The following is a 10028-nucleotide window of genomic DNA, read 5'->3' on the forward strand; positions in this document are numbered from 1 at the left end:
CAAACTGTGTGACTAATTCACTAGTCAGTGATTTGTGGTTAATTTGTATTTTAATGATGCTCTTTGAATAAGAAAACCTAGAGTTCAGCTGATAAAACTGCCCTAGTGAGTTTGGATGTACCCATTGTAATGTCCATCATCTGGACAGAAGGAACTAATTCCTTCAGTCCACATTTAGTTCATCTTATTTAAGCAAGTTACATCCCTACATTTCATGTTCAGCCATGTGATTTACCCCAGGGAAAACAGGTCCTTGAAGGCCAGCGCTCTTATCTGTCACAAAGGAGCTCTTATTCCCCACTGTTTTTTACCATTCACTTTCAACATCCCTGTCCCTGTGCAGCCCTCTCCCCAGGCCTGGCTGATTCCTTTCCTTTCCTTTGAATACCCTCAAAGCAGGCCTTTGTCTTTAGTAAATTTTACTATCAACAACGATGGGAACAAATGGAAATGAAGAAGTCTAAGGAATGACACATCATAAAGCAACATTATAAAGGTCCCTAAATTTCTCAGGTCTCAAAGTTTTAGGCCTTAGTTCCAATTTCTTACCAAGGAGAGTCCGTAGAATACATATTGAACTCATAGCCTCCCCTATCGTACCTAAAGACATACTTAGATCATCAAATACTTTTTCTTCTTTTCTGCAGACCTGGATATGTATCAGAGGCAGGGCTAGGGAGCAAGTGTGTATTAAATGCTTACTGGTCTTGACATTTTGGTTGTGAGTCTGGCCTTTAACAGCTGACCCATCTCTAAAACTTATGTTTACTGGTCTAAATGAGTCAGTTGAAATGTGAATTTACTCATTTGACAAATGTTTACTGAGAACATATAATGCACTGGACCCTGGGTCAGGCTGTACACATGAATGAGATCATTGTCAAGTCCTTTCATTTATTCCAGGGTTACTTAGTGCATAACTGTCATTGCACATTCAACTTCTTAGTTTCTGTAGATAGGAGAGAATGCATTCTTCTCCTGTCCTAATGCTTCCTGCCTTGTTTTCACTCTACTTCCTTGAAGGAGAAGGCAAACATTTAATTGGTGGTTTGGCAAGATGGCATTGACAGAAGTGTTCTTAGGATCATCACAGAGGACTGCACTTTTCTAGAGCTGTATCTGACAAAGTAGACACTGTGGTACTCAGAGAAGCTCATGTGTCCTAGGCAGTTTGAACTGCCATGAAAAAAAAAGCTATAGGTCAAGTGGTTTAAATAACATAAATATATTTTCTCACAGTTCTAGAGAGTAAAGCCAGGGGTTAAGATAGAGAGGGTACTCTTGCAATGCTAATTTAAAGGTAATAGCCCCTTCATGAAAACTCATTTTTATGATCTCATCTCAATCTAATTAATACCCAAAACTCTATTTCCAGAAATAAGTGCTCCCCACTAAAATGCTATAGAAATGACATGCATTCTATGGATAGCATGTGAACTTTGATCTCTTAGCAGGCTATGGAAATCTCATGAGATTCTGTAACATGGCTTGTTTTTTTGTTGGGGTTTTTGTCCTGCCCAGTACCCCACAACTGTATAGTCCCAAAGAAAATCACATAAAGATCTCTATAAGTTATAAAGCTGATTGGCCCATTAGCTCTAGCCTCTCACTGGCTAACTCTCACATCTTGATTAACCCATTTTTCTGATCTATGTTAGCCATGTGGCTCAGTACCTTTTTTCAGTGGGGCAGCTCACATTCTTCTGCTTCTGTGGTCTGGGCAGGAGTCGGAGGAATCCATTTCCTCCTTCCCAGAATATTCCTGTTCTCATTACATCATTTCTACTTCCTGTCTGGTTTTTCCACCTATATTTCCTGCCTGGCCAATCAGCATTTATTTATTATATGATTGACAGAATACAGATAATTCTCCCGCACCAAGATTCTCTTTCAAAATGCTGGGTGGCTGTACCTGTGAGCCTCAGCATCACCCACATGAATGATTAGCACCTGACACTCTACCTCATACTGTGATGTTAAGCTATGATGAGTGATACATTAATTATATTTCAAATATTTTCAAAGTACAACATTATCAATTTACAGCAGTTTTATTCAATCACAACCACACAGTAACTTGAGAATCTCTGTCACCATGTTAACAGTGTGGGACTCCTCACATGAGTTTGAGAAGCCTAATTCAGTTCTTTACATACTGTGACTAAGAGCCCTAAAGCCACTTCTACGCCCAGACTTTATTAATAAAGGAGCCACTCCTAATGTCCCTTTGCTGACCTTATTGTTCATCTCTAAATTGGTCCCTAAGTCTGCCAGGATAAAGGTCACTATTTATTGAGCTCTCTCAAATCCCCACTGAGCTCAGAAATTTATAGAATTATGGAAACTGATAAGAGTTAGTTGTACAGAGTAAATGCTGTAAAAATGTTCAATGAAATGGGTCACAGACTTCAGAACTGTTCTGAAATACTACATTAATGACTGCTTCTGTTTAGACCACTGGACAGAAGGGTACATTCTTCTACCCAATGCAGGTAACATGGCTTAATTGTTTTTTCATGACACTATAAGAGATTTTGATGGGTACAAATGATTTCATGACCACAGAAGTAAAGAACTAGTTTGCTCTTGGAGAACTCTAAAGGGCACCATGCACACTGATGTGAGACATTAACTATGTTTGTGGGATTTCTGATCTGACTCTTGCTCAGTCTCCTTAACTATCAGTCTGTCTGTGTCTTCTTATAGCTGGCTCTGATTTCTGTTTAAATCCCCCTTAATCAGGAAAGTGAGTGTGCTTTCCTGATGTCTTTTTATCTTTTGAGATTACAATATAATAACACCATTCCCCCTTCCTTTTTCTCCCTCCAAACCCTCCCTTATTTACCCTACCTCTCCTTGCTTTCAAATCCATGACTACTTTTTTCATTGTTGTTACATACATATATGTAGATAGACATATATCCCCAAATCCATAGAAACAAGCTTCTCAAACTCTTTCTGTCCAGCTGTCTCTCCTAGTAGCCAGCTCATATTTCTAGAGATTTACAGAAAAGTACAGAAAGTCATGTTCCTTTGAAAAGCATTACATGTGCTCAACACACACACATCTTCCTTTGTCTTCTAATTTATCCTCTTTCAGTGGAGGTAAGATAGGAAAATCTTAAGGGTCTTCGATTTCAAATTGCTTAAGGTTGCATCAGTTTTACCCACAAATCCTGGAAGAAGACGGCTGTGATTGCTGGGTTTGATACATCTTGGAAGGCAGGAAGCCATCTCCCAACTAGATCAGACTGCCCAACATGCAGCAACACCCCACACACCTCAGCCAACCCCCAGACCTCCCATGACATCATTGTGTCCTGCACCAGCAATTACAGGATTCCTCCTAGTTCTTTTCTGTTCTCTAAGCCAACATAATCTCAGACCTGCCAGTGCCCTGGCTTCAAAGCACCCTGACCTGGCTCTTTGCTACTACATTCTTTTGACCAGTTCCAGGACTCTATCTCTCCCTGAATCCTTCTCCCTTTTTGTCTGCCAACCATAAAGGGCTTATCCCTTCAACTCAGACAGGGAAAACTTCATCATCACTAATAATAAGCAGCACAAAGAACTGTAAAGTCTTTTAACCGTCTCCCCAGTAGGCCACAGTTAACAGTACCAATAATTGACAAGTGCCTTCAGGCAGAAATACAAACATAACTCATCCCTGTAGGTCACTGGAACCCTATCTCCATCACCTGGGATGAAAGATAAATGGTAATGTTTTTGTGCTGCCAATTGAAATCCTAATCCTCCTGGTCACAGTGCTCCAGTTAGGCAAATCTGGGCTTCTCTGTCAGTGAAATCTTAGAAGGGCAAATAATTTTGAGATCACTTAGCCCGACCTCACCTACTCCCTTCTTGCCACACCCCTCATCCAATAATGTAGTAAAAGGAGGAGCAGCGGGCTGCGCCTCCGGCTCCCGGCCACCCGCATGGCTAGCTTATGCCCCTAAATAATTACACAGAAACTGTATTCTGTTAAACACTGCCTGGCCCATTAATTCCAGCTTCTTATTGGCTAACTCTTACATATTGATCTAACCCATTTCTAATAATCTCTGTAGTCCATGAGGTGGCATACCAGGAAAGATCTTAACCTGCATCTGTCTGGAGTGGGAGAATCATGGCTACTGCCTGACTCGGCTTCTTTCTCCCAGCATTCTGTTCTGTCTACTCCGCTTACCTAATTTTGTGTCCTATCAGGCCAAGCAGTTTTCTTTATTAGTTAAGTAATGAAAGCAACAGATAAATATAAGACCCACCTCCATCATTTCCCCTTTTTCTGTTTAAACAAAAAGAAAGGCTTTAACTTTAACATAGTAAAATTACATATAACAAAACAGTTATTAAGTAAGAATTACAGTTACAATATTTATATCTATTTTATCTTTTATCATAACAAAGGAAAACTATAACTAACCATTCTTCAATTCCATCAAAGACTCCAGAAGGATATAATACTACCTAAGCAAACAAGAAGACCAAAGCTCTAGAAATGACAGAGACATCTCACTGCCTGGACAGTCACCCAAAGTTCCTCTGTATCATTGGGGCATCCATCTTCAGCCTTCAGGCCCATAGTATCCAGCAGACTTTTCCATGAAGCAGGAAAGTCAAAGAAAGTTTAGTCACTTTCTGCTGTGTCCTGGAGAATGTCTCGCAGACTCTTTCATGAATCAGGAACCCTGAAAGACCATCTCACCTTTTGGCAAGTTTAGCAGTCCTCTCTCTGTGGGTTCTCTGTGTCCAGTTTATGCAACAGTCCAGGCAAGAGCAATTTCTTGCCCAAATGTCTATCAAACTCCATAAGGATCTTCTTCAATGCCGATCTTCCTCTTGAAGTAGATTGGTGCTGCCAGGAGCAGACATGTCTCATTGTCATGAAAAACCCTAAGTTATTAAAACATTAAATGCCATATTCTGTAGTCTTTGAAAGATATGAAGAATGCCTATCTAATTGAAATATATCTCTATATATCAAGAAAATCAAACTAACATGACTACAAACTTGACTATTATTGATGATTATCCATTAGCAACCTATATTTCCTAATTATACATTACGTTTTGAAATGAACTACACAATCACAATACCTTAATCATGATCAGAAATACATATACAAATAACAAAATTGACCTTAAAATCCATACCAATGTAAATTATTCATATCTATATCATATCCCCCTTTAAATGTAAAAGAACATTTGTAAACAAGATTTGGGAATATGGACGTAGTTATCTCTCTCCAAACTGCTTCATGCTGAATGGGGGCACTCTTAATCAGGCCTTTCATGGGGTAAACTGTGTGCCAGGTTCATCTCAGTCGGCAGTTGAGTGAAGTAATTTTTTGAGGGTGTTCAAAGCAGCCTTTCAGGAGGGCGTGGTCTATCATACCATACTGGGATTGACGCAATCCATAGGGTCTTATCTTCTGTGAAAACAAAAGAAGACTCTCTCTAAAGCATCATATCCTTAGGCCCAAATTCTGAAGTCATAATACCCTTATATCCATTCTGGTTTAGCTTAGCAGCCCATGTAATGAAATGTCTCTCTGTACTTAGCTCCTTCACAGTCAAAAATTTTAAAGAAAACACAATAATACAAAGAATCCAGACTCTCTGTGAATTTTCCATTTTTATGTGGCTTATTTTTACTCTATCATTTTATTCTGTCTCTTTAAAGACTTTACCCTTTTAATTTTATTCTCTATTTTTTTTCTTCTCTCTCTCAAGCCTACATACACTCATCCAACAGTGTGGTCTTTTATGTGTGAATCTGTTTTATTGTGAATCTGTAACTTTTTTACTATTCAGGAGCATTTTCTTAAAATGTTAAGCAGTTCTTAAAAACTTAAGTTGTACCATGTACAGGTAATATGGTACCGCCTGTGTCCTGCCCAGTCTAAACTTTAACTGCGCTGTTATTATGGTAATTAAGGTAGTTCCTGCCTGAGACCAGCACAGTTATCATGGCGGAGCTGAGCAGCTCCTGCCTCAGGGCCATTTGGTGCCCCTGAGGCACACACAGTTCCAGGCACATAGCAAGTCCACATTGGAGCCACAGTCAGCAGTTTAATTCTGAGACTGAGCGTGTGGCACAGAAACTCTTTTCATCCAAGTTACGGCCAAATCTGACACGCAGAGCACTGTGCAGTCTGAAAACATGTCTCTGTATGGCGGCAGGAATCCATCATGCTCTTCTGCCTGCCTAAGCCTGATTCTGCTGTCTGTACAGGTGCAGGCGGGGAGCGCTGAGCCATTGGCACGGTCTCAGAGCACTGTCCTTCTGATCCCAAGCGAGAATACAAACATCCAGTCCCATAAAAGCCATTCAAATGCTTTAAAGCCAAAGTTTGCACTGGCAGCACAGTCCCAGGAAGCTGCTCTTTAAAATGAGGCAGTTTTTTTCTGCTGCTGTTGCCGAATCAGGAAATCTCTCTACAGCACGTCCTAGCAAACAGCAAAGAGCTGTGTTAACCTCTCTCCCTTTTTTTTAAAAGCCCTCTCAGGTTTTTAAATGGATTTAGTCCATCACATTGGGCACCACTCTGTTGTAATAGGAGGAGCAGCGGGCTGCGTCCCCAGGCACCTGGCTGCCTGCATGACTATCTTCTGCCCTGAAATAATTACACGGAAACTGTATTCTTTTAAACACTGCCTGGCCCATTAGTTCCAGTCTCTTATTGGCTAACTCTTACATATTGATCTAACCCATTTCTAATAATCTGTGTAGCCCACGAGGTGGGTTACCAGGGAAGATCTTAACCTGCGTCTGTCTGGAGTGGGAGAATCATGGAGACTCTGACTATGCTTCTTTCTCCCAGCATTCTGTTCTGTCTACTCCGCCTACCTAATTTTCTGTCCTATTAGGGCCAAGCATTTTTCTTTATTAATTAACCAATGAAAGCAACAGATAAATACAAGACCCACCTCTATCACAATAATGTACTATTGACATTCTAGCTCCAAAGATAACCTCAATTCTGCCATATTCTTTATGCATTAGTTGAATGTCAGTAGAGGCAGAGGCTCATAAAGTATAATTGTTTATGTTCACTTGAAATTGCCTGCCAACATTTTAAAATTTGAATCAGTATGGTTTGAAGAATATTATGCTCAAAAATGATTCTTTTTGCCATGAGTCTATAAAGGATACATTTTAATCATATGGACATTATCCTGAAATTGTTTTACTTGCATGTATATAAGTGCATTGCCTATATGTACAGCACCCACAGAAGTCAGAGGAGGACACCAGATTCTCTGGAACTGGAGTCACAGCTGGCTGCAAGTTGCCATATAGGTGCTGGGAACCAAACCAAGATCCTCTGCAAGAACAACTAGTGCTCTTAACCACTAAGTCATAAAATGAAATTTTAATATTACCACAACCTGTCATGAAACTATAATACAATATTATGATAAAATTGCATTAGCCATGTGGTTAGCCAGAAGAGCAGGACACCTTTTGAAAATAGTTTGTCATGGGGATAGAGAGGTGACTCAGTGGTTAAGAGCACTAAATGCTTTTCCGGATAATCCAGGTTCAATTCCCAGCACCAACATGGCAGCTCAGAGCTATCTGTAACTCCAGTCTCAGAGGACCTGACACCCTCTGATGGCCTCCATGGGTACCAGGTATACTTGTGGTACATAAACATGCATATAGACAAAACACCCATACATATAAAATAAATAAATTTAAATTAAAAAAAAAGCTTATCATGCATGCAGTAGGATCAAAACCCAGTGCCATTGTCCTTGGCTTCTCAGTCAGCCTTCCTTGTCCGCCACATTCAGAGAATCTGTTTTGATCACATGCTCCATCAGTCCCAGTTCAGCTGACCTTGGTGAGCTCCCATTAGATCAGCCCCACCATCTCAGTGGGTGGGCGCACCCCTCGCAGTCCTGACTTTCTTGCTCGTGCTCTCTGTCCTTTTGCTTCTCATTTGGACCTTGGGAGCTCAGTCCATTGCTTCATTGTGGGTCTTTGTCTCTAGATTCATCCATCGCCAGATGAAGGGTCTATGATGATATGCAAGATATTCATCAGTATGGCTATAGGATAGAGCCATTTCAGGTTCCCTCTCCTCAGCTGCCCAAGGATCTAGCTGGAGACATCTCCATGGACACCTGGGAACACCTCTAGAGTTAAGGCTCTTGCCAACCCTAAAATGGCTCCCTAAATTAGGATATATACTTCCCTGCTCCCATATCCACCCTTCTACTGCATGTACTGGCTTTGTGGGAGCCTAGTCTGTTTGGATGCTCACCTTCCTACACCTGGGTGGAGCGGGGAGGACCTTGAACTCCCCACAGGGCAGGGAATCCTGACTGCTCTTTGGACTGGAGAGGGAGGGAGAGGAGATGGGAGAGGGGGAGGGAAATAGAAGGAGGTGGAAATTCTTAATTCAAAATAAATAAATAAATGGAGAAAAATAGTTTCTCATATAATTGTTATTAAAGCAATTGCATAAAACTATTAATTTTTATATGTGAAGACTGATCATAAAAAACCTTTATCTTTCAAAAAGTAAATTTTGTAATTTTCTTGCAAATTTAAACATCAGTGTTTGGTAACAGGGCTTCCTCCAGAGGAACAAATAATTGCTCTGACAAACATCCTGGGGAGTACTAACCTGTAGTCAGCAAATGGAACAGGATGCAGTGACATCATGGAGGTAGGCAGCTGGGAGAGATGGATGGCCCCCTGTTTATTTTTTCTCATAGAATAAAGAAGAATGCTCACAATTGAAATTCTATACATGGGGAAACAGTAGAGGCATCAACATCAACATCAGTGAAGTCCTACGTTAGACAAGGATGTGATGCTTTGAAGCCACAGAGGCAGCTGTTTGTCATGAGGATCAACAACAAGGGAGAAAGCAAAACCACAGAAGCAAAACTGTTGCAGTGGGAGCAGTGGGCTACGTTCCTGGTGCCCGGCTGCTTGCACGGCTAACTTTATCCAAAATAATTACACAGAAACTGTATACTTTTAAACACTGCTTGGCCCATTAGTTCTAGCCTCTTATTGGCTAACTCTTACATATTGATCTAATATTCTGTGTAGCACCACGAGCTGGCTTACCAGGAAAGATCTTAACCTGCATCTGTCTGGAGTGGGAGAATCATGGCAACCGCCTGACTTGGCTTCTTTCTCCCAGCATTCTGGCCTGTCTACTCTGCCTACCTAATTTTGTGTCCTATCAGGCCAAGCAGTTTTCTTTATTAGTTAAGCAATGAAAGCAACAGATAAATATAAGACCCACCTCCATCATTTCCCCTTTTTCTGTTTAAACAAAAACGAAAGGCTTTAACTTTAACATAGTAAAATTACATATAACAAAACAGTTATCAAGCAAGAATTACAGTTTCAATATTTATATCTACTTTATCTTTTATCATAACTAAGGAAAACTATAACTAACCATTCTTCAACTCCATCAAAAACTCCAGAAGGATATAATATTACCTAAGCAAACAAGAAGTCCAAAGCTCTAGAAATGACAGAGACATCTCACTGTCTGGACAGTCACCCAAAGTTCTTTTGTACCATTGGGACATCCATCTTCAGCCCTTCAGGCCCATAGTATCTAGCAGACTTTTCCATGAAGCAGGAAATTTCAAAGACAGGTCAGTCACTATCTTCTGTGTCCTGGAGAATGTCTTGCAGACTCTTTCATGAATCAGGAACCCTGAAAGATCATCTCACCCTTAGGCATGTTCAGTAGTCCTCTCTCTGCTGGTTCTCTGTGTCCAGTTTATGCAATAGTTCAGGCAAGAGCAGTTTCTTGCCCAAATGTCTATCAAACTCCCTAAGGATCTTCTTCAATGCCTATCTTCCTCTTGAAGTAGATTGGTGCTGCCAGGAGCAGACATGTCTCATTGTCATGAAAAACCCTAAGTTATTAAAACATTAAATGTCATTTTCTGTAGTATTTGAAAGATATGAAGATTGTCTATCTAAAATATATCTATGCACATCCAGAAAATCTAACTGACATGACCACAAGCTTGATTAT

Source organism: Microtus oregoni, unplaced genomic scaffold (assembly GCF_018167655.1).
Source record: "Microtus oregoni isolate MIOR12 unplaced genomic scaffold, Mior012 000014F_ref0000157, whole genome shotgun sequence".
Classification (NCBI taxonomy): Eukaryota; Metazoa; Chordata; class Mammalia; order Rodentia; family Cricetidae; genus Microtus; species Microtus oregoni.